The following is a 27,554-nucleotide window of genomic DNA, read 5'->3' as shown; positions in this document are numbered from 1 at the left end:
AAGCAGTTATAAAAGCCCCAGCACCTGAAAATGTTTCACAATTAAGGTCATTCCTGGGATTAATAAATTACTATCATAAATTTTTACCGAACTTATCAACTATTCTACACCCTCTTAATGATCTTCTACAGACAGGAGTGATTTGGAAATGGAACGAAGACTGTAAACGTGCCTTCCATAAATGTAAAGACTTAATCACATCCGAGAAAATTTTGGCTCATTACAACCCATCACTACCAATCAGACTGGCGTGCGATGCATCCCCTTACGGCATCGGAGCGGTATTGTCCCATAGATTCCCTGATGGCTCGGAACGGCCGATAGCTTTTGCGTCACGCTCATTGAACTCAGCTGAGCGTAACTATGCCCAGATAGATAGGGAAGCACTCAGCCTGGTATGGGGAGTGAAGAAATTCAACCATTACCTACATGGACAAAAATTTACCTTGCTGACTGACCATCAACCCCTCATCTCCATATTCAACCCTAAAAAAGGTGTCCCCATTATGACGGCACAAAGACTACAGAGGTGGTCCCTTTTTCTAGGGGCACACCAATACAACATTGAATACAAAGGGTCAAAACAGCATGGGAATGCTGACGGTTTATCACGCCTACCGTTGCCAACGATAGAAGAGGCACCTACAGTAGACCCAGTAGAGATATTTCACTCTACCATAGTGGAATGTCTACCGGTGACAAATTCTGCCATTGAAAGGGAGACAAGAAATGACCCTACTCTCTCACGGGTCTATGATTTAACAGTGAAGGGATGGCCAGCACATGGCGAACCACTGTTGCCAGCATTCTCGCAAAGAAGAGAACAGCTGTCAGTGTGCCGAGGAACCTTGATGTGTGGATCCAGAGCGGTGATTCCACCCAAACTCCAGGATAAAGTGCTAAAGGAGCTTCACGAGGGGCATCTGGGTGGAGTGAAAATGAAGAACCTAGCTAGAGCGTTTGTATGGTGGCCAGGTATCGATGGAGACATCGAAGACATGACCAAGAGCTGCCTAGGATGCCAGAAGGTCCAAAATGCTCCGCCACAGGCCCCTCTACATCCAAGGGAGTGGCCCTCATCTCCCTGGCAAAGGGTGCACATCGACTTTGCTGGTCCATTTATGGACTCAATGTTCTTAATCGCAGTTGATGCACACTCCAAGTGGCCGGAGGTAATAAAGATGTCCTCCACCACCACGGAAAAGACCATCACAGTATTAAGAACCATATTTGCCAGGAATGGGCTGCCGGAGCAGATATGTTCTGATAATGGACCGCAATTTGTGTCCGAAGAATTCAGAAAGTTCTTAAAGAACAATGGGGTAAAGCACTACACGTCCGCCCCATACCATCCCGCCACCAATGGATTGGCTGAAAGGTTTGTCCAGACCTTCAAGAAGGCCATCAAGGCCATGGGTAATGAAGACATAAAACTTCAGCACAAGGTGGATAACTTCTTATTTGCATATAGGAATGCAACGCATATGGTTACTAACCAAACTCCCGCCATGATGTTCTACAATAGAAACCTAAGATGCCGGCTGGATTTGGTCAAGCCCAACATCCGAAGGGACGTGGAGAACCGACAGTTTCAGGGCATGAATGAAAGGCCAACTAGGGCCTTCCAGATAGGCCAACCGGTTTTGGCCCGGGACTACCGTACCGAGAAATGGCAGCCTGGAACTATCTGCACACGATTAGGACCACTGATGTATACCGTGGACATCGGAGACAGCATAATAAGGCGCCATGCTGACCAAATCATCAAGTCATCCGAAAAGGGACAACCTACACCACCACTCTATACATCTAACGATGAAGTAGAGATACCCATATCTACCTCGGATCCGGTGATACTGGAGCCCGATGAACCCGACACTGGCCTTCAAGCCGAATCAGCCTTGCCAGAAGAACCTACTACACCACCAGAAACTACTACACCCCCGAGGCGTTATCCGGACCGAGTCAGGAAGCCTCCTGAGAGACTAACTTATAATTAATTAATACAGCAATGTATATTATTTTGCATATAACATGTAATTAATAATTATTTAAAACATGATGTACTAGTTAGCTAGAAGGGGAGGAATTGTGGTGTATGTGCCTTTAAGAGCAATTATGGTGTATGTGCCTTTAAGAGCCCCAGGTGTGCGTAATGCCGGTAATTGCCACTTGGGCTATATAAGCCTGTGTATTGTGTATATCCTTTAGAAACCCCCCCCAGACTTGCTTAGTAAATACCTATGAACCAACTCCTGTCTTCAGTGTCTTTATCTACACACGGACACTACATCCGGAAAGACGCTATCCCGAAAGGGTCAGGAAACCGCCCCAAAGACTGAATCTATAAATGGACTTTTTGTTATTGAATGTACATGTAAAAATGTAATTGTTATTTGAATATTAAGGGGGTATTATTAATCTAAAAAGGGAGGAATTGTAGTGTATGTGCTTTAAGTCAGAACTACTTTTTACAGCTCCTGTATACTGTAGTACCGGCAGTAACCACACCGGTATATAAGCTGTGCGCATGCCTCTGTACTCCAGTCTAGAGATGACCCTCCTGCAGTAAAGACCTGTTGTTTGTTTATGTACAGCATCCATGTAATTCTTTATCCACTGAACCACGGATCTAACAGATACTACTTTAGTTCTTTATCCCCCATTATACTTGACACTTTTCTCCCCTTAAGACTGGGGTGCGGTTCTATAAGCCTGTCATGCAAGTGGCCACTCTTCCTTATGATCAAAGAAAGAACTTGCATTTATATAGCACTATTCACATACACAAAATGTCCTAAAACACTTCACAGCCAATGACTTACTTTAGAGGTGTAGTCACTGCTTTAGTCAGAACACCACCACCTCCAAGTTCCCCGCCAAGTCACACACCATCCTGACTTGGAAATATATCGCCGTTCCTTCATCGTCACTGGGTCAAAAACCTGGAACTCCCTCCCTAACAACACTGTGGGAGTACCTTCACCACACGGACTGCAATGGTTCAAGAAGGCGGCTCACCACCACCTTCTCAAGGGCAATTAGGGTTGGGCAATAAACGCTGGCCTTGCTAGCGCTGCCTACATCCCATGAACAATTTTTTTTTTAAAGTGTGGTCTTCAATTTGCACACAGCAAGCTCCCACAAACAGGAATGAGATACCCTACTGTTGTGGTGGTGTTGGCTAAGGGATGAGCATTGGTACCGGGAGCACTCGCCTGCTCTTCTTCGAAATACTGCCATTTACGTCCACCTGAGCTGGCAGACGCAGCCTCGGTATTCAACTGTGAAGGGTATCCCAGCAGAGTCTGTTCCTTTCAGCTGAATACCGCACTTATGAGCAGGGGGGTGCTGAATCGATCATGAGTGGGAACCCAAGTTGATGTTCCCTTAACTCAAGGATGCCGAGTCAAATGTAGTATCCTTACTACTGCCCCAGCTGAATCAACTGACACAGCCTCAACTAGGAATTGTACCCGGGGATCTTTCTCGTGTCCGTCATTCACTGTCGATGCCAACTGAACCATCACGAAGGCCCACTTCTCCTTTTAAATTAACATGATCCAATGTCAAAGTCTGCGAACTCTCGCATCCTGCGAATAGTAACGACATTACATTCATTTGCAGTCATTGAGAATTGTTTAAACAGTTATTATTTGGGATCATAGGCAGCTATTGTTTCATATAATAGACAAAAAGTTGCACACTGATGTTATACCTGTTCTGATTAAAATGAGTAAAGTGATTTTTTTTTAAGATTGTCCAAATGATCATGTTATTACAAAGTAATAGCTGTCTGTAATAATTTTAATAAAGGAATGTTCGACACCAAGGGTGGGTGAAGTTAAGGATAGCAGTTTTAAAAATAAATTACACTGCATGAAAATGGGAAATAATAATTACAGGTTTAATTTCGCTGAATTTTAAAGCTGCTGTCAGGACTTAGTTGAAGTAAACCTTCAGTTTGTTCAATCAGTCCTTTTGTATATGTTTCTATCACTTTGATTAAACATCTTGGCCAGTGGTCTCAGCATTTGTTTGTCACAAGGGCACAATTGGCACATTTATTTACTCTTGCGCTCCTGACTAAGCAGGTCATGTATCTCCCGTTCAGCTTGTTCAGCAGCTTTGAAGGTCTCTGTGTGATCCATATTTAAGTTCCAGATGTTCTGAAGACTTGTCCATGGTTTACAGTCAATACAATGAATGATATAGTGGAATTAAATAGTTCAGTGTCTGATAAATTTAAATTTGGTCCAAGCATCGAAAGAGGCATCAATGGTTTCCGCCTGAAACAGGCATTAGGGCCTTTGCTTATGCAAATAAGTGGCCTAATGCCTTTTTAATGCTTCCTTTACCAACACAGCCGGCCGGGACTACATGCAGCCAAACTACCGGTCCCTCTCCCGATCGTGAACTTAGCTCTCCCGATCGCGACCTCGACCCACCCAATCGTGACCTCGACCCACCCGATCGTGACCTCGACCCACCCGATCGTGACCTCGACACACCCGATCGCGACCTCGACCCACCCGATCGCGACATCGACCCTCCCGATCGCGACCTTGACCCACCCAATCGTGACCTCGACCCACCCGATCGTGACCTCGACCCACCCGATCGTGACCTCGACACACCCGATCGTGACCTCGACCCACCCGATCGCGACATCGACCCTCCCGATCGCGACCTCGACCCACCCAATCGTGACCTCGACCCACCCGATCGTGACCTCGACCCACCCGATCGCGACCTCGACCCACCCGATCGCGACCTCGGCCCTCCCGATCGCGACCTCGACCCTCCTGATTGCGACCTCAGCCCTCCCGATCGCGACCTCAGCCCTCCCAATCGTGACCTCGACCCACCCGATCGTGACCGCAGCCCGCCCAATAACGAATTCGGCCCTCCCGATCGCGACCACAGCCCTCCCAATAGCGAACACAGCCCTCCCGATCGCGACCTCAGCCCTCCCGATCGCGACCTCAGCCCTCCCAATCGTGACCTCGACCCACCCGATCGCGACCTCGGCCCTCCCAATAGCGAATTCGGCCCTCCCGATCGCGACCACAGCCCTCCCAATCGCGAACTCAGCCCTCCTGATCGCGACCTCAGCCCTCCCGATCGTGACCTCAGCCCTGCCAATAGTGACCTCAGCCCTCCCGATCGCGACCTCAGCCCTGCCAATAGTGACCTCAGCCCTCCCGATCGCGACCTCAGCCCTCCCGATCGTGACCTCAGCCCTGCCAATAGTGACCTCAGCCCTCCCGATCGCGACCTCAGCCCTCCCGATCGCGACCTCAGCCCTGCCAATAGTGACCTCAGCCCTCCCGATCGCGACCTCAGCCCTCCCGATCGTGACCTCAGCCCTGCCAATAGTGACCTCAGCCCTCCCGATCGCGACCTCGACCCACCCGATCGTGACCTCGACCCACCCGATCGTGACCTCGACACACCCGATCGCGACCTCGACCCACAATATCGTGACCTCGACCCACCCGATCGTGAAATCGACCCTCCCGATTGCGACCTCGACCAACCCGATCGCGGCCTCGACCCACCCGATCGTGACCTCGACCCACCCGATCACGGCCTCGACCCGCCCGAATGCAATCTCGACCCACCCGATCGCGACCTCGACCCACCCGATCGCGACCTCGACCCACCCGATCACGACCTCGACCCACCCGATCCTGACCTCGACCTGCCCGATCGCGACCTCATCCCACCCGAACGTGACCTCGACCCACCCGATGGCGACATCGACCCTCCCAATCGCGACCTCGACCCTCCCAATCGCGACCTCGACCCACCCAATCGTGACCTCAACCCACCCGATCGCGACCTCGACCCACCCGATCGCGACATCGACCCACCCAATTGTGACCTCGACCCTCCCAATCACGACCTCGACCCACCCGATCGCGACCTCAACCCACCCGATCGCGACCTCGGCTCACCTGATTGCTGCCTCGACCCACCTGATCACGACCTCGACACACCCAATCGCGACCTTGACCCACCCGATCGCCACGTTGACCCACCTGATCGTGACCTCGACCCACCCAATCGCGACCTTGACCCTCCCGATCGCGACCTCGACCCACCCAATCGCGACCCCGACCCACCACAGCCCTCCCAATAGCGAACACAGCCCTCCCGATCGAAACCTCAGCCCTCCCGATCGCGACATCAGCCCTCCCAATCGTGACCTCGACCCACCCGATCGCGACCTCGGCCCTCCCAATAGCGAATTCGGCCCTCCCGATCGCGACCACAGCCCTCCCAATAGCGAACTCAGCCATCCCGATCGCGACCTCAGCCTTCCCGATCGCGACCTCAGCCCTGCCAATAGTGACCTCAGCCCTCCCGATCGCGACCTCGACCCTCCCGATCGCGACCTCAGCCCTCCCGATCGCGACCTCAGCCCTCCCAATCGTGACCTCGACCCACCCGATCGTGACCGCAGCCCGCCCAATAACGAATTCGGCCCTCCCGATCGCGACCACAGCCCTCCCAATAGCGAACACAGCCCTCCCGATCGCGACCTCAGCCCTCCCGATCGCGACCTCAGCCCTCCCAATCGTGACCTCGACCCACCCGATCGCGACCTCGGCCCTCCCAATAGCGAATTCGGCCCTCCCGATCGCGACCACAGCCCTCCCAATCGCGAACTCAGCCCTCCTGATCGCGACCTCAGCCCTCCCGATCGTGACCTCAGCCCTGCCAATAGTGACCTCAGCCCTCCCGATCGCGACCTCAGCCCTGCCAATAGTGACCTCAGCCCTCCCGATCGCGACCTCAGCCCTCCCGATCGTGACCTCAGCCCTGCCAATAGTGACCTCAGCCCTCCCGATCGCGACCTCAGCCCTCCCGATCGCGACCTCAGCCCTGCCAATAGTGACCTCAGCCCTCCCGATCGCGACCTCAGCCCTCCCGATCGTGACCTCAGCCCTGCCAATAGTGACCTCAGCCCTCCCGATCGCGACCTCGACCCACCCGATCGTGACCTCGACCCACCCGATCGTGACCTCGACACACCCGATCGCGACCTCGACCCACAATATCGTGACCTCGACCCACCCGATCGTGAAATCGACCCTCCCGATTGCGACCTCGACCAACCCGATCGCGGCCTCGACCCACCCGATCGTGACCTCGACCCACCCGATCACGGCCTCGACCCGCCCGAATGCAATCTCGACCCACCCGATCGCGACCTCGACCCACCCGATCGCGACCTCGACCCACCCGATCACGACCTCGACCCACCCGATCCTGACCTCGACCTGCCCGATCGCGACCTCATCCCACCCGAACGTGACCTCGACCCACCCGATGGCGACATCGACCCTCCCAATCGCGACCTCGACCCTCCCAATCGCGACCTCGACCCACCCAATCGTGACCTCAACCCACCCGATCGCGACCTCGACCCACCCGATCGCGACATCGACCCACCCAATTGTGACCTCGACCCTCCCAATCACGACCTCGACCCACCCGATCGCGACCTCAACCCACCCGATCGCGACCTCGGCTCACCTGATTGCTGCCTCGACCCACCTGATCACGACCTCGACACACCCAATCGCGACCTTGACCCACCCGATCGCCACGTTGACCCACCTGATCGTGACCTCGACCCACCCAATCGCGACCTTGACCCTCCCGATCGCGACCTCGACCCACCCAATCGCGACCCCGACCCACCACAGCCCTCCCAATAGCGAACACAGCCCTCCCGATCGAAACCTCAGCCCTCCCGATCGCGACATCAGCCCTCCCAATCGTGACCTCGACCCACCCGATCGCGACCTCGGCCCTCCCAATAGCGAATTCGGCCCTCCCGATCGCGACCACAGCCCTCCCAATAGCGAACTCAGCCATCCCGATCGCGACCTCAGCCTTCCCGATCGCGACCTCAGCCCTGCCAATAGTGACCTCAGCCCTCCCGATCGCGACCTCAGCCCTCCCGATCGCGACCTCAGTCCTGCCAATAGTGACCTCAGCCCTCCCGATCGCGACCTCGACCCACCCGATCATGACCTCGACCCACCCAATCGTGAACTCGACCCACCCGATCGCGACCTCGACCCACCCGATCGTGACCTCGACCCACCCGATCATGATATCGACCCTCCCGATCGCGACCTTGAACCACCCAATCGCGGCCTCGACCCTCCCGATTGCGACCTCGACCCACCCAATTGCGACCCCAACCCACCCGATCGCTGCCTCGACCCACCCAATCACGACCTCGACCCACCCGATCGCGACATCGACCCACCCGATCGCGACCTCAGCCCTCCCGATCATGACCTCGACCCTCCCGATCGCGACCTCGACCCTCCCAATCGCGACCTCGATCCACCCAATCGTGACCTCGGCCCACCCGATCACGATATCGACCCACCCGATCGCCGCCTCGACCCAGCCGATCGCAACCTCGACACTCCCGATCGCGACCTCGACCCTCCCGATCGCCACCTCGACCCACCCGATCACGACCTCGACACACCCAATCGTGATCTCGACCCCCCCGATCGCGAACTCAAACCTCCCGATCATGACCTCGATCCATCCGAATGCGACCTCGACCCACCCGATCGTGACATCGACTCACCCGATCGCGACATCGACCCACCCGATCGCAACATCTACCCTCCCAATCGCGACATTGAACCATCTGATCAGGACCTCGACCCACCCGATCGTGGCACCGACCCACCCGATCGCGACATCGACCCACCCGATCGCGACATCGACCCTCCCAATCGTGACCTCGACCCTCCCAATCGTGACCTCGACCCACCCGATCGCGAACTCGACCCACCCGATCGCGATATCGACCCACCCGATCGCGACCTCGACACACCCGATCGCGACCTCGACCCACCCGATCACGACCTCGACCCACCCAATCGTGAGCTCGACCCCCCGATCGCGAACTCAAACCTCCCGATCATGACCTCAACCCATCCGATCGCGACCTCGACCCAGCCGATCGTGACATCGACTCACCCGATTGCGACATCGACCCACCCGATCGCAACATCTACCCTCCCGATCGCGACATCGATCCACCTGATCAGGACCTCGACTCACCCGATCGTGACACTGACCCACCCGATCGCGACATCGACCCACCCGATCACGACCTCGACCCACCCGATCGTGACCTCGACCCACCCGATCGTGACCTCGACCCACCCGATCGTGACCTCGACCCACCCGATTGTGATATCGACCCTCCCGATCGCGACCTTGAACCACCCGATCGCGGCCTCGACCCACCCGATCGCGACCTCGACCCACCCAATCGCGACTCCAACCCACCGGATCGCTGCCTCGACCCACCCGATCACGACCTCGACCCACCCGATCGTGACATCGACCCACCCAATCGCGACCTCAGCCCTCCCGATCACAACCTCGAACCTCCCGATCGTGACCTCGATCCACCCGATCGCGACCTCGACCCACCCGATCGCGATATCGACCCACCCGATCGCCGCCTCGACCCACCCGATCGCACCCTCAACCCTCCCGATCGCGAACTCGACCCTCCCGATCGCCACCTCGACCCACCCGATCGTAACTTCGACCCACCCGATTGCGACCTCGACTCACCCGATCACGACTTCGACCCACCCAATCGTGACCTCGACCCCCCCGATCGTGAACTGAAACCTCCCGATCATGACCTCGACCCATCCGATCGCGACCTCGACCCACCCGATCGTGCCATCGACTCACCCGATCGCGACATTGACCCACCCGATCGCAACATCTACCCACCCGATCGTGACACTGACCACCCGATCACGACATCGACCCACCTGATCGCGACCTCGACCCACCCGAACGCGACCTCGACCCACCCGATCGCGACATCGACCCTCCCAATTGCGACATTGAACCACCTGATCAGGACCTCGACCCACCCGATCGTGGCACCGACCCACCCGATCGCGACATCGACCCACCCGATTGCGACATCGACCCTCCCAATCGTGACCTCGACCCTCCCAATCGCGACCTCGACCCACCCAATCGTGACCTCAACCCACCCGATCGCGAACTCGACCCACCCGATCGCGATATCGACCCACCCAATAGCGACCTCGACCCTCCCAATCGCGACCTCGACCCACCCGATCGCGACCTCGACCCACCCGATCGCGACATCGACCCTCCCAATCGCGACCTCGACCCTCCCAATCGCGACCTCGACCCACCCAATCGTGACCTCAACCCACCCGATCGCGACCTCGACCCACCCGATCGCGACATCGACCCACCCAATTGCGACCTCGACCCTCCCGATCGCGACCTCGACCCACCCGATCGCGACCTCGACCCACCCGATCGCGACCTCGACCCATCCGATCGTGACCTCGACCCACCCGATCACAGCCTCAACCCACCCAATCACGACCTCGACCCACCCGATCGCGACAACGACCCACCCGATCACGACCTCGACCCACCCGATCACGACCTCGAACCTCCCGATTGCGAGCTCGACCCACCCGATCGCGGCCTCGACCCACCCGATCGTGACACTGACCCACCTGATCGCGACATCGACCCACCCAATCGCGACCCCGACCCACCACAGCCCTCCCAATAGCGAACACAGCCCTCCCGATCGCGAACTCAGCCCTCCCGATTGCGACCTCAGCCCTCCCAATCGTGACCTCGACCCACCCGACCGCGACCTCGGCCCTCCCAATAGCGAATTCGGCCCTCCCGATCGCGAACTCAGCCCTCCCGATCGTGACCTCGACCCACCCGACCGCGACCTCGGCCCTCCCAATAGCGAATTCGGCCCTCCCGATCGTGACCACAGCCCTCCCAATAGCGAACTCAGCCCTCCCGATCGCGACCTCAACCCTCCTGATGGCGACCTCAGCCCTCCCGATCGCGACCTCAGCCCTGGCAATAGTGACCTCAGCCCTCCCGATCGCGACCTCGACCCACCCGATCGTGACCTCGACCCACCCGATCGTGACCTCGACCCACCCCATCGCGACCTCGACCCACCTGATCGTGACCTCGACCCATCCGATTGTGACATCGACCCTCCCGGTTGCGACCTCGACCAACCCGATCGCGGCCTCGACCCACCCGATCGTGACCTCGACCCACCCGATCGTGACCTCGACCCACCCGATCGCGACCTCGACCCACCCGATCGTGACCTCGACCCACCCGATCGTGATATCGACCCTCCCGATCGCGACCTCGAACCACCCGATCACGGCCTCGACCCACCCGATCGCGACCGCGACCCACACGATCGCGATATCGACCCACCCAATCGCCGCCTCGACCCACCTGATCGCAACCTCGACCCTCCCGATCGCGACCTCGACCCTCCCGATTGCCACCTCGACCCACCCGATCGTAACCTCGACCCACCCGATCGCGACCTCGACCCACCCGATCACGACCTCGACCCAACCGATCGTGACCTCGACCCCCCCGATCGTGAGCTCAAACCTCCCGATCATGACCTCGACCCATCCGATCGCGACCTCGACCCACCCGATCGTGACATCGACTCACCCAATCGCGACATCTACCCACCCGATCGCAACATCTACCCTCCCGATCGCGACATCGATCCACCAGATCAGGACCTCGACCCACCCGCTCATGACACTGACCCACCCGATCGCGACATCGACCCACCCGATCGCGACCTCAGCCCTCCCGATCACGACCTCGACCCACCCGATCGCGACCTCGACCCACCCGATCACGACCTCGACCCACCCAATCGTGAGCTCGACCCCCCGATTGCGAACTCAAACCTCCCGATCATGACCTCAACCCATCCGATCGCGACCTCGACCCAGCCGATCGTGACATCGACTCACCCGATTGCGACATCGACCCACCCAATCGCAACATCTACCCTCCCGATCGCGACATCGATCCACCTGATCAGGACCTCGACTCACCCGATCGTGACACTGACCCACCTGATCGCGACATCGACCCACCCAATCGCGACCCCGACCCACCACAGCCCTCCCAATAGCGAACACAGCCCTCCCGATCGCGAACTCAGCCCTCCCGATTGCGACCTCAGCCCTGCCAATCGTGACCTCGACCCACCCGACCGCGACCTCGGCCCTCCCAATAGCGAATTCGGCCCTCCCGATCGCGACCTCAGCCCTCCCGATTGCGACCTCAGCCCTCCCAATCGTGACCTCGACCCACCCGACCGCGACCTCGGCCCTCCCAATAGCGAATTCGGCCCTCCCGATCGTGACCACAGCCCTCCCAATAGCGAACTCAGCCCTCCCGATCGCGACCTCAACCCTCCTGATCGCGACCTCAGCCCTCCCGATCGCGACCTCAGCCCTGGCAATAGTGACCTCAGCCCTCCCGATCGCGACCTCGACCCACCCGATCGTGACCTCGACCCACCCGATCATGACCTCGACCCACCCCATCGCGACCTCGACCCACCTGATCGTGACCTCGACCCATCCGATCGTGACATCGATCCTCCCAGTTGCGACCTCGACCAACCCGATCGCGGCCTCGACCCACCCGATCGTGACCTCGACCCACCCGATCGTGACCTCGACCCACCCGATCGCGACCTCGACCCACCCGATCGTGACCTTGACCCACCCGATCGCGACATCGACCCACCCAATTGCGACCTCGACCCTCCCGATCGCGACCTCGACCCACCCGATCGCGACCTCGACCCACCCGATCGCGACCTCGACCCATCCGATCGTGACCTCGACCCACCCGATCACAGCCTCAACCCACCCAATCACGACCTCGACCCACCCGATCGCGACAACGACCCACCCGATCACGACCTCGACCCACCCGATCACGACCTCGAACCTCCCGATTGCGAGCTCGACCCACCCGATCGCGGCCTCGACCCACCCGATCGTGACACTGACCCACCTGATCGCGACATCGACCCACCCAATCGCGACCCCGACCCACCACAGCCCTCCCAATAGCGAACACAGCCCTCCCGATCGCGAACTCAGCCCTCCCGATTGCGACCTCAGCCCTCCCAATCGTGACCTCGACCCACCCGACCGCGACCTCGGCCCTCCCAATAGCGAATTCGGCCCTCCCGATCGCGAACTCAGCCCTCCCGATCGTGACCTCGACCCACCCGATCGTGATATCGACCCTCCCGATTGCGACCTCGACCAACCCGATCGCGGCCTCGACCCACCCGATCGTGACCTCGACCCACCCGATCGTGACCTCGACCCACCCGATCGCGACCTCGACCCACCCGATCGTGACCTCGACCCACCCGATCGTGATATCGACCCTCCCGATTGCGACCTCGAACCACCCGATCACGGCCTCGACCCACCCGATCGCGACCGCGACCCACCCAATCGCGACCCCAACCCACCCGATCGCTGCCTCGACCCAACCAATCACTACCTCGACCCACCCGATCGCGACATCGACCCACCCGATCGCGACCTCAGCCCTCCCGATCACGACCTCGGCCCTCCCGATCGCGACCTCGACCCTCCCAATCGCGACCTCGATCCATCCGATCGTGACCTCGACCCACACGATCGCGATATCGACCCACCCTATCGCCGCCTCGACCCACCCGATCGCAACCTCGACCCTCCCGATCGCGACCTCGACCCTCCCGATTGCCACCTCGACCCACCCGATCGTAACCTCGACCCACCCGATCGCGACCTCGACCCACCCGATCACGACCTCGACCCAACCGATCGTGACCTCGACCCCCCCGATCGTGAGCTCAAACCTCCCGATCATGACCTCGACCCATCCGATCGTGACCTCGACCCACCCGATCGTGACATCGACTCACCCAATCGCGACATCGACCCACCCGATCGCAACATCTACCCTCCCGATCGCGACATCGATCCACCTGATCAGGACCTCGACCCACCCGCTCATGACACTGACCCACCCGTTCGCGACATCGACCCACCCGATCGCGACCTCAGCCCTCCCGATCACGACCTCGACCCACCCGATCGCGACCTCGACCCACCCGATCACGACCTCGACCCACCCAATCGTGAGCTCGACCCCCCGATCGCGAACTCAAACCTCCCGATCATGACCTCAACCCATCCGATCGCGACCTCGACCCAGCCGATCGTGACATCGACTCACCCGATTGCGACATCGACCCACCCGATCGCAACATCTACCCTCCCGATCGCGACATCGATCCACCTGATCAGGACCTCGACTCACCCGATCGTGACACTGACCCACCCGATCGCGACATCGACCCACCCGACCACGACCTCGACCCACCCGATAGTGACCTTGACACACCCGATTGTAGCCTCGCCCCTCCCGATCGCGACCTCGACCCTCCTGATCGCGACCTCGACCCTCCCGATCGCGGCCTCAACCCACCCGATCACGATCTCGATACACCCAATCGTTGCCTCGAGCCACCCGATTGTGACATCGACCCACCCGATCGCGACACCGACCCGCCCGATCGCAACATCGACCCACCTGATCGCGACCTCGATCCCCCGATCGTGACATCGACCCACCCGATCGCGACATCGACCCAACCCATCGCGACCTCGACCCACCTGATCGTGACCTCGACCCATCCGATCGTGACATCGACCCTCCCGATTGCGACCTCGACCAACCCGATCGCGGCCTCGACCCACCCGATCGTGACCTTGACCCACCCGATCGTGACCTCGACCCACCCGATCGCGACCTCGACCCACCCGATCGTGACCTCGACCCACCCGATCGTGATATCGACCCTCCCGATCGCGACCTCGAACCACCCGATCGCGGCTTCGACCCACCCGATCGCGACCTCGACCCACCCAATCGCGACCCCAACCCACCCGATCGCTGCCTCGACCCAACCAATCACTACCTCGACCCACCCGATCGCGACATCGACCCACCTGATCGCGACCTCAGCCCTCCCGATCATGACCTCGGCCCTCCCGATCGCGACCTCGACCCTCCCAATCGCGACCTCGATCCATCCGATCGCGAACTCGACCCACACGATCGTGATATCGACCCACCCAATCGCCGCCTCGACCCACCCGATCGCAACCTCGACCCTCCCGATCGCGACCTCGACCCTCCCGATTGCCACCTCGACCCACCCGATCGTAACCTCGACCCACCCGATCGCGACCTCGACCCACCCGATCACCACCTCGACCCAACCGATCATGACCTCGACCCCCCCGATCGTGAACTCAAACCTCCCGATCATGACCTCGACCCATCCGATCGCGACCTCGACCCACCCGATCATGACATCGACTCACCCAATCGCGACATCGACCCACCCGATCGCAAAATCTACCCTCCCGATCGCGACATCGATCCACCTGATCAGGACCTCGACCCACCCAATCGTGACACTGACCCACCCGATCGTGACATCGACTCACCCAATCGCGACATCGACCCACCCGATCGCAAAATCTACCCTCCCGATCGCGACATCGATCCACCTGATCAGGACCTCGACCCACCCAATCGTGACACTGACCCACCCGATCGTGACATCGACTCACCCAATCGCGACATCGACCCACCCGATCGCAACATCTACCCTCTCGATTGCGACATCGACCCACCCGATCGCGACCTCAGCCCTCCCGATCATGACCTCGACCCACCCGATCGCGACCTCGACCCACCCGATCACGACCTCGACCCACCCAATCGTGAGCTCGACCCCCCGATCGCGAACTCAAACCTCCCGATCATGACCTCAACCCATCGATCGCGACCTCGACCCAGCCGATCGTGACATCGACTCACCCGATTGCGACATCGACCCACCCGATCGCAACATCTACCCTCCCGATCGCGACATCGATCCACCTGATCAGGACCTCGACTCACCCGATCGTGACACTGACCCACCCGATCGCGACCTCGACCCACCCGATCACGACCTCGACCCACCCGATCGTGACCTTGACCCACCCGATTGTAGCCTCGCCCCTCCCGATCGCGACCTCGACCCTCCTGATCGCGACCTCGACCCTCCCGATCGCGGCCTCAACCCACCCGATCACGATCTCGACACACCGAATCGTTGCCTCGAGCCACCCGATTGTGACATCGACCCACCCGATTGCGACACCGACCCACCCGATCGCGACATCGACCCACCTGATCGCTACCTCGACCCTCCAAATCATGACATCGACCCACCCGATCGCGACATCGACCCACCCGATCACGACCTCGACCCACCCGATCACGACCTCAACCCGCCCGATCGTGACCTCGACCCACCCGATCGCGACCTCGACCCACGTGATCGCGACCTCGACCCACCCGATCACGACCTCGACGCACCCGACCACGACCGCGACCCACCCGATCGTGACATTGACCCACCCGATCACGACCTCAACCAACCCGCTCACAACCTCGAACCTCCCGATTGCGACCTCGACCCACCCAACCACGACCTCGACCCACCCAATCACGGCCTCGACCCACCCGATCACGGCCTCGACCCACCCAATCATTACCTCGACCCACCCGATCGCGACATCGACCCACCCGATCACGACCTCGACCCACCCGATCGCGACCTCGAACCTCCCGATTGCGAGCTCGACCCACCCGATCGCGGCGTCGACCCACCCGATCACGGCCTCGACCCACCCGACCGCGATCTCGACCCACCCGATCGCGACCTCGACCCACCCAATCACGACCTTGACCCACCCGATCATGACCTCGAACATCCCGATCGCGAGATCGATCCACCTGATCAGGACCTCGACCCACCCGATCGTGACACTGACCCACCCGATCGCGACATCGACCCACCTGATCGCGACCTCAACCCACCCGATCGCGACCTCGACCCACCCGATCGCGACATCGACCCACCAAATTGCGACCTCGACCCTCCCAATCGCTAACTCGACCCACCCGATCGCGACCTCGACCCACCCGATCGCGACATCGACCCTCCCAATCGCGACCTTGACCCTCCCAATCGCGACCTCGACCCACCCAATCGTGACCTCGACCCACCCGATCGCGACCTCGACCCACCCGATCGCCACCTCGACCCTCCCAATCACGACGTCGACCTTCCCGATCGCGACCTCGACCCACCCGTTCGCCACCTCGACCCTCCCGATCGTGACCTCGACCCTTCCTATCGCGACCTCAACCCACCCGATCGCGACCTCAACCCACCCGATCGCCACCTTGACCCTCCCAATCACGACGTCGACCCTCCCGATCGCGACCTCGACCCACCCGTTCGCGACCTCGACCCTCCCGATCGTGACCTCGACCATCCCGATCGTGACCTCAACCCACCCGATCGCGACCTCGACCCACCCGATCGCGACCTCGACCCACCCGAAGGCGACCTCGACCCACCCGATCGCGACATCGACCAACCCGATCACGACCTCTTCCCACCCGATCGCCAGCTGGACCCCCCAGATCATGACCTCGACCCTCCCGATCGCGATCGCGACCTCGACCCTCCTGATCGCGACAACGACCCAACCGATCGGGACCTCGACCCACCTGATCGTGACCTCGACCCACCCGATCGTGACCTCGAACCTCCCGATCGTGACCTCGACCCACCCGATCGCCAGCTCGACCCCACCGATCGCAACATTGACCCACCCGATCCCGACCTCGACCCTCCCAATTGCCACCTCGACCCACTCGAACGTGACCTCGACCCTCCCGATCATTCCCTCGACCAACCCGATCGTTGTTTCGACCAACCCGATCATGACCTCGACGCACCCGATCACCAACTCGACCCTCCTGATCACGACCTCGACCCACCCGATCACAACCTCCACCCACCCAATCGCCGCTTTGACCCTCCCGATCGCGACCTCGGCCCTCCCGATCGTGAAATCGACCCACCCGATCGCCATATTAACCCACCCAATCGCGAACTCAACCCTCCCAATCGCGACCTTGACCCACCCGATCACCACCTCGACCCTCCCGATCGTGACCTCGACCCTCCCGATCGCGACCTCGACCCACGCGATCATGACCTCGACCCTCCCGATTGCGACCTCGACCAAACCAATCACCACCTCGACCCTCCCGATCATGACCTCGACCCACCCGATCGCGACCTCCACCCACCTGATCGCCGCCTCGACCCACCCGATCGCCACTTCGACCCTCCCGATCACGACCTCGACCCTCCCGATCACCACCTCGACCCACCCGATCATGACCTCGACCCACCCGATCACGACATCGACCAACCCAATCACGATGTCAGCCCCCCCGATCGCGAACTCAGCACTCCCAATCGCCACCTCGACCCACTCGATCGCGACATCGACCAACCCGATCACGACCTCAGCACTCCCGATCGCCACCTCGACCCACCAGATCGCGAACTCAGCAGTCCCGATCACTGCCTCGACCCACCAAATCGTAACCTCGACCCACCCGATCGCGACATCGACCAACCCGATCACGACCTCAGCCCCCCCGATTGCGACCTCATCACTCCCGATCGCAACCTTGACCCTCCCAATCGCGACCTCGACCCACCCGATCGCCACCTCGACCCACCCGATCGCGACATCGACCCACCCGATCGCGACCTCGACCCACCCGATCGCGACGTCGCCCCAACCGATCGCGACCTTGAGCCACCTGTTCACGATCTCGACCCACCCAATCGCGACCTCGACCCACCCGATCGCCAACTCGACCCACCCGATCGCGACCTCAACCCTCCCGATTGCGACCTCGACCCACCCGATCGTCAGCTCGACCCGCCCGATCGCGACCTCGACCCACCCGATAGCGACATCGACCCACCCGATCACGACATCGAACCACCCGATCGCGACCTCGACCCACCCGATTGAGACATCGACCCACCAAATTGCGACCTCGACCCTCCCAATCGCTAACTCGACCCACCCGATCGCGACCTCGACCCACCCGATCGCGACATCGACCCTCCCAATCGCGACCTTGACCCTCCCAATCGCGACCTCGACCCACCCAATCGTGACCTCGACCCACCCGATCGCGACCTCGACCCACCCGATCGCCACCTCGACCCTCCCAATCACGACGTCGACCTTCCCGATCGCCACCTCGACCCACCCGTTCGCCACCTCGACCCTCCCGATCGTGACCTCGACCCTTCCTATCGCGACCTCAACCCACCCGATCGCGACCTCGACCCACCCGATCGCCACCTTGACCCTCCCAATCACGACGTCGACCCTCCCGATCGCGACCTCGACCCACCCGTTCGCGACCTCGACCCTCCCGATCGTGACCTCGACCATCCCGATCGTGACCTCAACCCACCCGATCGCGACCTCGACCCACCCGATCGCGACCTCGACCCACCCGAAGGCGACCTCGACCCACCCGATCGCGACATCGACCAACCCGATCACGACCTCTTCCCACCCGATCGCCAGCTGGACCCCCCAGATCATGACCTCGACCCTCCCGATCGCGATCGCGACCTCGACCCTCCTGATCGCGACAACGACCCAACCGATCGGGACCTCGACCCACCTGATCGTGACCTCGACCCACCCGATCGTGACCTCGAACCTCCCGATCGTGACCTCGACCCACCCGATCGCCAGCTCGACCCCACCGATCGCAACATTGACCCACCCGATTATGACCTCGACCCTCCCAATTGCCACCTCGACCCACTCGAACGTGACCTCGACCCTCCCGATCGTTCCCTCGACCAACCCGATCGTTGTTTCGACCAACCCGATCATGACCTCGACGCACCCGATCACCAACTCGACCCTCCTGATCACGACCTCGACCCACCCGATCACAACCTCCACCCACCCAATCGCCGCTTTGACCCTCCCGATCGCGACCTCGGCCCTCCCGATCGTGAAATCGACCCACCCGATCGCCATATTAACCCACCCAATCGCGAACTCAACCCTCCCAATCGCGACCTTGACCCACCCGATCACCACCTCGACCCTCCCGATCGTGACCTCGACCCTCCCGATCGCGACCTCGACCCACGCGATCATGACCTCGACCCTCCCGATTGCGACCTCGACCAAACCAATCACCACCTCGACCCTCCCGATCATGACCTCGACCCACCCGATCGCGACCTCCACCCACCTGATCGCCGCCTCGACCCACCCGATCGCCACTTCGACCCTCCCGATCACGACCTCGACCCTCCCGATCACCACCTCGACCCACCCGATCATGACCTCGACCCACCCGATCACGACATCGACCAACCCAATCACGATGTCAGCCCCCCCGATCGCGAACTCAGCACTCCCAATCGCCACCTCGACCCACTCGATCGCGACATCGACCAACCCGATCACGACCTCAGCACTCCCGATCGCCACCTCGACCCACCAGATCGCGAACTCAGCAGTCCCGATCACTGCCTCGACCCACCAAATCGTAACCTCGACCCACCCGATCGCGACATCGACCAACCCGATCACGACCTCAGCCCCCCCGATTGCGACCTCATCACTCCCGATCGCAACCTTGACCCTCCCAATCGCGACCTCGACCCACCCGTTCGCCACCTCGACCCTCCCGATCGTGACCTCGACCCTTCCTATCGCGACCTCAACCCACCCGATCGCGACCTCGACCCACCCGATCGCCACCTTGACCCTCCCAATCACGACGTCGACCCTCCCGATCGCGACCTCGACCCACCCGTTCGCGACCTCGACCCTCCCGATCGTGACCTCGACCATCCCGATCGTGACCTCAACCCACCCGATCGCGACCTCGACCCACCCGATCGCGACCTCGACCCACCCGAAGGCGACCTCGACCCACCCGATCGCGACATCGACCAACCCGATCACGACCTCTTCCCACCCGATCGCCAGCTGGACCCCCCAGATCATGACCTCGACCCTCCCGATCGCGATCGCGACCTCGACCCTCCTGATCGCGACAACGACCCAACCGATCGGGACCTCGACCCACCTGATCGTGACCTCGACCCACCCGATCGTGACCTCGAACCTCCCGATCGTGACCTCGACCCACCCGATCGCCAGCTCGACCCCACCGATCGCAACATTGACCCACCCGATTATGACCTCGACCCTCCCAATTGCCACCTCGACCCACTCGAACGTGACCTCGACCCTCCCGATCGTTCCCTCGACCAACCCGATCGTTGTTTCGACCAACCCGATCATGACCTCGACGCACCCGATCACCAACTCGACCCTCCTGATCACGACCTCGACCCACCCGATCACAACCTCCACCCACCCAATCGCCGCTTTGACCCTCCCGATCGCGACCTCGGCCCTCCCGATCGTGAAATCGACCCACCCGATCGCCATATTAACCCACCCAATCGCGAACTCAACCCTCCCAATCGCGACCTTGACCCACCCGATCACCACCTCGACCCTCCCGATCGTGACCTCGACCCTCCCGATCGCGACCTCGACCCACGCGATCATGACCTCGACCCTCCCGATTGCGACCTCGACCAAACCAATCACCACCTCGACCCTCCCGATCATGACCTCGACCCACCCGATCGCGACCTCCACCCACCTGATCGCCGCCTCGACCCACCCGATCGCCACTTCGACCCTCCCGATCACGACCTCGACCCTCCCGATCACCACCTCGACCCACCCGATCATGACCTCGACCCACCCGATCACGACATCGACCAACCCAATCACGATGTCAGCCCCCCCGATCGCGAACTCAGCACTCCCAATCGCCACCTCGACCCACTCGATCGCGACATCGACCAACCCGATCACGACCTCAGCACTCCCGATCGCCACCTCGACCCACCAGATCGCGAACTCAGCAGTCCCGATCACTGCCTCGACCCACCAAATCGTAACCTCGACCCACCCGATCGCGACATCGACCAACCCGATCACGACCTCAGCCCCCCCGATTGCGACCTCATCACTCCCGATCGCAACCTTGACCCTCCCAATCGCGACCTCGACCCACCCGATCGCCACCTCGACCCACCCGATCGCGATATCGACCCACCCGATCGCGACCTCGACCCACCCGATCGCGACGTCGCCCCAACCGATCGCGACCTTGAGCCACCCGTTCACGATCTCGACCCACCCAATCGCGACCTCGACCCACCCGATCGCCAACTCGACCCACCCGATCGCGACCTCAACCCTCCCGATTGCGACCTCGACCCACCCGATCGTCAGCTCGACCCGCCCGATCGCGACCTCGACCCACCCGATAGCGACATCGACCCACCCGATCGTGACCTCAACCCAACAGATCGTCACCTCGACCCACCCGATCATGACCTCGACCCTCCCGATCGCGACCTCGAGCCACACGATCGCGAACTCGACCCTCCCGATCGCGGCCTCGACCCACCCGATCGCAACCTTGACCCTCCCGATCGCTGCCTCGACCCACCCGATCGCGACGTCGACCCACCCGATCACGACATCGAACCACCCGATCACAACCTCGACCCACCCGATCACTGCCTCGACCCATCCGATCGCGACATCGACCCACCCGATCGCCATCTCGACCCACCCGATCGCCACCTCGACCCACCCGATCGCGGCCTCGACCCACCCGATCGCGACCTCGACCCATCCGATCGCGACCTCGAACCACCCGATCGCAGCCTCGAACCACCCGATCGCGACCTCGACCCTCCCGATCGCGACGTCGACCCTCTCGATTGCGACCTCGACCCTCCCGATTGCGACGAAGACCCTCCCGATCGTTGCCTCGACCCACCCGATCGACACCTCGACCCACCCGATCACGACCTCGACCCACCCGATCGCCATCTCGACCCTCCCGATTGCGACCTCGACCCTCCCGATCGCGACCTCGTCCCTCCCGATCGCGACCTCGACCCACCCGATCGCCACCTCGACCCTCCCAATCACGATGTCGACCCTACTGATCGCGACCTCGACCCGCCCGTTCGCCACCTCGACCCTCCCGATCGTGACCTCGACCCTCCCGATCGCGACCTCGACCCTCCCGATCACGACCTCGACCCTCCCGATAGCGACGTCGACCCACCCGATCGCGACCTCGACCCACCCGAACGTGACCTCGACCCACCTGATCACGACCTCGAACCATCTGAACGCGACCTCGACCCTCCCGATCGCGACCTCGACCCACCCGATCGCGACCTCGTCCCACCCGACCGCGACCTCAACCCAGCCGATCGCTACCTCGACCCTCCCGATCGTGACCTCGACCCTCCCGATCGCAAATTCGACCCACCCAATCAGGACCTCAACCCAAACGATCGCGAACTTGACCCACCCGATTGGGATCTCAACCCACCCGATCACTGCCTCGAACCATCCGATCGCGACATTGACCCACCCGATCGCCACCTCGACCCACCCGATCACGACGTCGACCCTCCCGATCGCGACTTCGACCCACCCGATCGCCACCTTGACCCTCCCGATCGTGACCTCGACACTCCCGATTGCGATCTCGACCCTCCCGATCGTGACCTCGACCCACCCGATCACAACATCGACCAACCCGATCACGACATCAGCCCCCCCGATCGCGACCTCAGCACTCCCGATCGCCATCTCGGCCCACTCGATCGCGACATCGACCAACCCGATCACGACCTCAGCCCTCCCGATTGCGATCTCATCACTTCCGATCGCGGCCTCGACCCTCCCAATCGCGACCTCGACCCATCCGATCATGACATCGACCAACCCGATCACGACGTCAGCCCCCCCGATCGCGACCTCAGCACTCCTGATCGCCACCTCGACCCACTCGATCGCGACATCGACCAACCCGATTATGACCTCAGCCCTCCCGATCGCCACCTCAGCACTCCCGATCGCCACCTTGACCCACCAGATTGCGAACTCAGCAGTCCCGATCGCTGCCTCGACCCACCAAATCGTAACCTCGACCCACCCGATCGCGACATCGACCAAACCGATCACGACCTCAGCCCCCCCGATTGTGACCTCATCACTCCCGATCGCGACCTCGCCCCTCCCAATCGCGACCTCGACCCACCCTATCGCGACCTCGACCCACCCGATCGCGACCTCGACCCACCCGATCGCGACCTCGACCCGCCCGAACGCGACCTCGACCCACCCGATCGCGAACTCGACCCAACCAATCGCGACCTCGGGCCACCCGTTCACGATCTCGACCCACCCAATCGCGGCCTCGACCCACCCAATCGCCAACTCGACCCACCCGATCGCCAACTCGACCCACCCGATCGCGACCTCAACCCTCCCGATCGCGACCTCGACCCACTCGATCGTCACCTTGAACCACCTGATCGTGACCTCGACCCACCCGATCGCGACATCGACCCACCCGATCGTGACCTCAACCCAACCGATCGTCACCTCGACCCACCTGATCACGACCTCGACCCTCCCGATCGCGACCTCGAGCCACACGATCGCGAACTCGATCCTTCCGATCGCGGCCTCGACCCACCCGATTGCAAAGTTGAACCTTCCGATCGTTGCCTCGACCCACCTGATCGCGACGTCGACCGACCCGATCACCACCTCGACCCTCCCAATCGTGACCTCGACCCTCCCGATTGCGACCTCGACCAAACCAATCACCACCTCGACCCTCCCGATCATGATCTCGACCCACCCGATCGCGACCTCCACCCACCTGATCGCCGCCTCGACCCACCCGATCGCCACTTCGACCCTCCCGATCACGACCTCGACCCTCCCGATCGCCAACTCGACCCACCCGATCATGACCTCGACCCACCCGATCACGACATCGACCAACCCAATCACGACGTCGACCTTCCCGATCGCGACCTCGACCCACCCGTTCGCCACCTCGACCCTCCCGATCGTGACCTCGACCCTTCCTATCGCGACCTCAACCCACCCGATCGCGACCTCGACCCACCCGATCGCCACCTTGACCCTCCCAATCACGACGTCGACCCTCTCGATCGCGACCTCGACCCACCCGTTCGCGACCTCGACCCTCCCGATCGTGACCTCGACCATCCCGATTGTGACCTCAACCCACCCGATCGCGACCTCGACCCACCCGATCGCGACCTCGACCCACCCGAAGGCGACCTCGACCCACCCGATCGCGACATCGACCAACCCGATCACGACCTCTTCCCACCCGATCGCCAGCTGGACCCCCCAGATCATGACCTTGACCCTCCCGATCGCGATCGCGACCTCGACCCTCCTGATCGCGACAATGACCCAACCGATCGGGACCTCGACCCACCTGATCGTGACCTCGACCCACCCGATCATGACCTCGAACCTCCCGATCGTGACCTCGACCCACCCGATCGCCAGCTCGACCCCACCGATCGCAACATTGACCCACCCGATCCCGACCTCGACCCTCCCAATTGCCACCTCGACCCACTCGAACGTGACCTCGACCCTCCCGATCGTTCCCTCGACCAACCCGATCGTTGTTTCGACCAACCCGATCATGACCTCGACGCACCCGATCACCAACTCGACCCTCCTGATCACGACCTCGACCCACCCGATCACAACCTCCACCCACCCAATCGCCGCTTCGACCCTCCCGATCGCGACCTCGGCCCTCCCGATCGTGAAATCGACCCACCCGATTGCCATATTAACCCACCCAATCGCGAACTCAACGCTCCCAATCGCGACCTTGACCCACCCGATCACCACCTCGACCCTCCCGATCGTGACCTCGACCCTCCCGATCGCGACCTCGACCCACGCGATCATGACCTCGACCCTCCCGATTGCGACCTCGACCAAACCAATCACCACCTCGACCCTCCCGATCATGACCTCGACCCACCCGATCGCGACCTCCACCCACCTGATCGCCGCCTCGACCCACCCGATCGCCACTTCGACCCTCCCGATCACGACCTCGACCCTCCCGATCACCACCTCGACCCACCCGATCATGACCTCGACCCACCCGATCACGACATCGACCAACCCAATCACGATGTCAGCCCCCCCGATCGCGAACTCAGCACTCCCAATCGCCACCTCGACCCACTCGATTGCGACATCGACCAACCCGATCACGACCTCAGCACTCCCGATCGCCACCTCGACCCACCAGATCGCGAACTCAGCAGTCCCGATCACTGCCTCGACCCACCAAATCGTAACCTCGACCCACCCGATCGCGACATCGACCAACCCGATCACGACCTCAGCCCCCCCGATTGCGACCTCATCACTCCCGATCGCAACCTTGACCCTCCCAATCGCGACCTCGACCCACCCGATCGCCACCTCGACCCACCCGATCGCGACATCGACCCACCCGATCGCGACCTCGACCCACCCGATCGCGACGTCGCCCCAACCGATCGCGACCTTGAGCCACCCGTTCACGATCTCGACCCACCCAATCGCGACCTCGACCCACCCGATCGCCAACTCGACCCACCCGATCGCGACCTCAACCCTCCCGATTGCGACCTCGACCCACCCGATCGTCAGCTCGACCCGCCCGATCGCGACCTCGACCCACCCGATAGCGACATCGACCCACCCGATCGTGACCTCAACCCAACAGATCGTCACCTCGACCCACGCGATCGTGACCTTGACCCTCCCGATCGCGACCTCGAGCCACACGATCGCGAACTCGACCCTCCCGATCGCGGCCTCGACCCACCCGATCGCAACCTTGACCCTCCCGATCGCTGCCTCGACACACCCGATCGCGATGTCGACCCACCCGATCACGACATCGAACCACCCGATCACAACCTCGACCCACCCGATCACTGCCTCGACCCATCCGATCGCGACATCGACCCACCCGATCGCCATCTCGACCCACCCGATCGCCACCTCGACCCACCCGATCGCGGCCTCGACCCACCCGATCGCGACCTCGACCCATCCGATCGCGGCCTCGAACCACCCGATCGCAGCCTCGAACCACCCGATCGCGACCTCGACCCTCCCGATCGCGACATCGACCCTCCCGATTGCGACCTCGACCCTCCCGATTGCGACGAAGACCCTCCCGATCGTTGCCTCGACCCACCCGATCGACACCTCGACCCACCCGATCACGACCTCGACCCACCCGATCGCCATCTCGACCCTCCCGATTGCGACCTCGACCCTCCCGATCGCGACCTCGTCCCTCCCGATCGCGACCTCGACCCACCCGATCGCCACCTCGACCCTCCCAATCACGATGTCGACCCTACTGATCGCGACCTCGACCCGCCCGTTCGTCACCTCGACCCTCCCGATCGTGACCTCGACCCTCCCGATCGCGACCTCGACCCTCCCGATCACGACCTCGACCCTCCCGATAGCGACGTCGACCCACCCGATCGCGACCTCGACCCACCCGAACGTGACCTCGACCCACCTGATCACGACCTCGAACCATCTGAACGCGACCTCGACCCTCCCGATCGCGACCTCGACCCACCCGATCGCGACCTCGTCCCACCCGACCGCGACCTCAACCCAGACGATCGCCACCTCGACCCTCCC

The sequence above is a fragment of the Somniosus microcephalus genome, chromosome 4 (genome assembly GCF_052327205.1).
Source record: "Somniosus microcephalus isolate GS21.2 chromosome 4, FLI_Smic_1.0, whole genome shotgun sequence".
NCBI lineage: Eukaryota > Metazoa > Chordata > Chondrichthyes > Squaliformes > Somniosidae > Somniosus > Somniosus microcephalus.
This window is presented reverse-complemented; position numbering follows the sequence as displayed.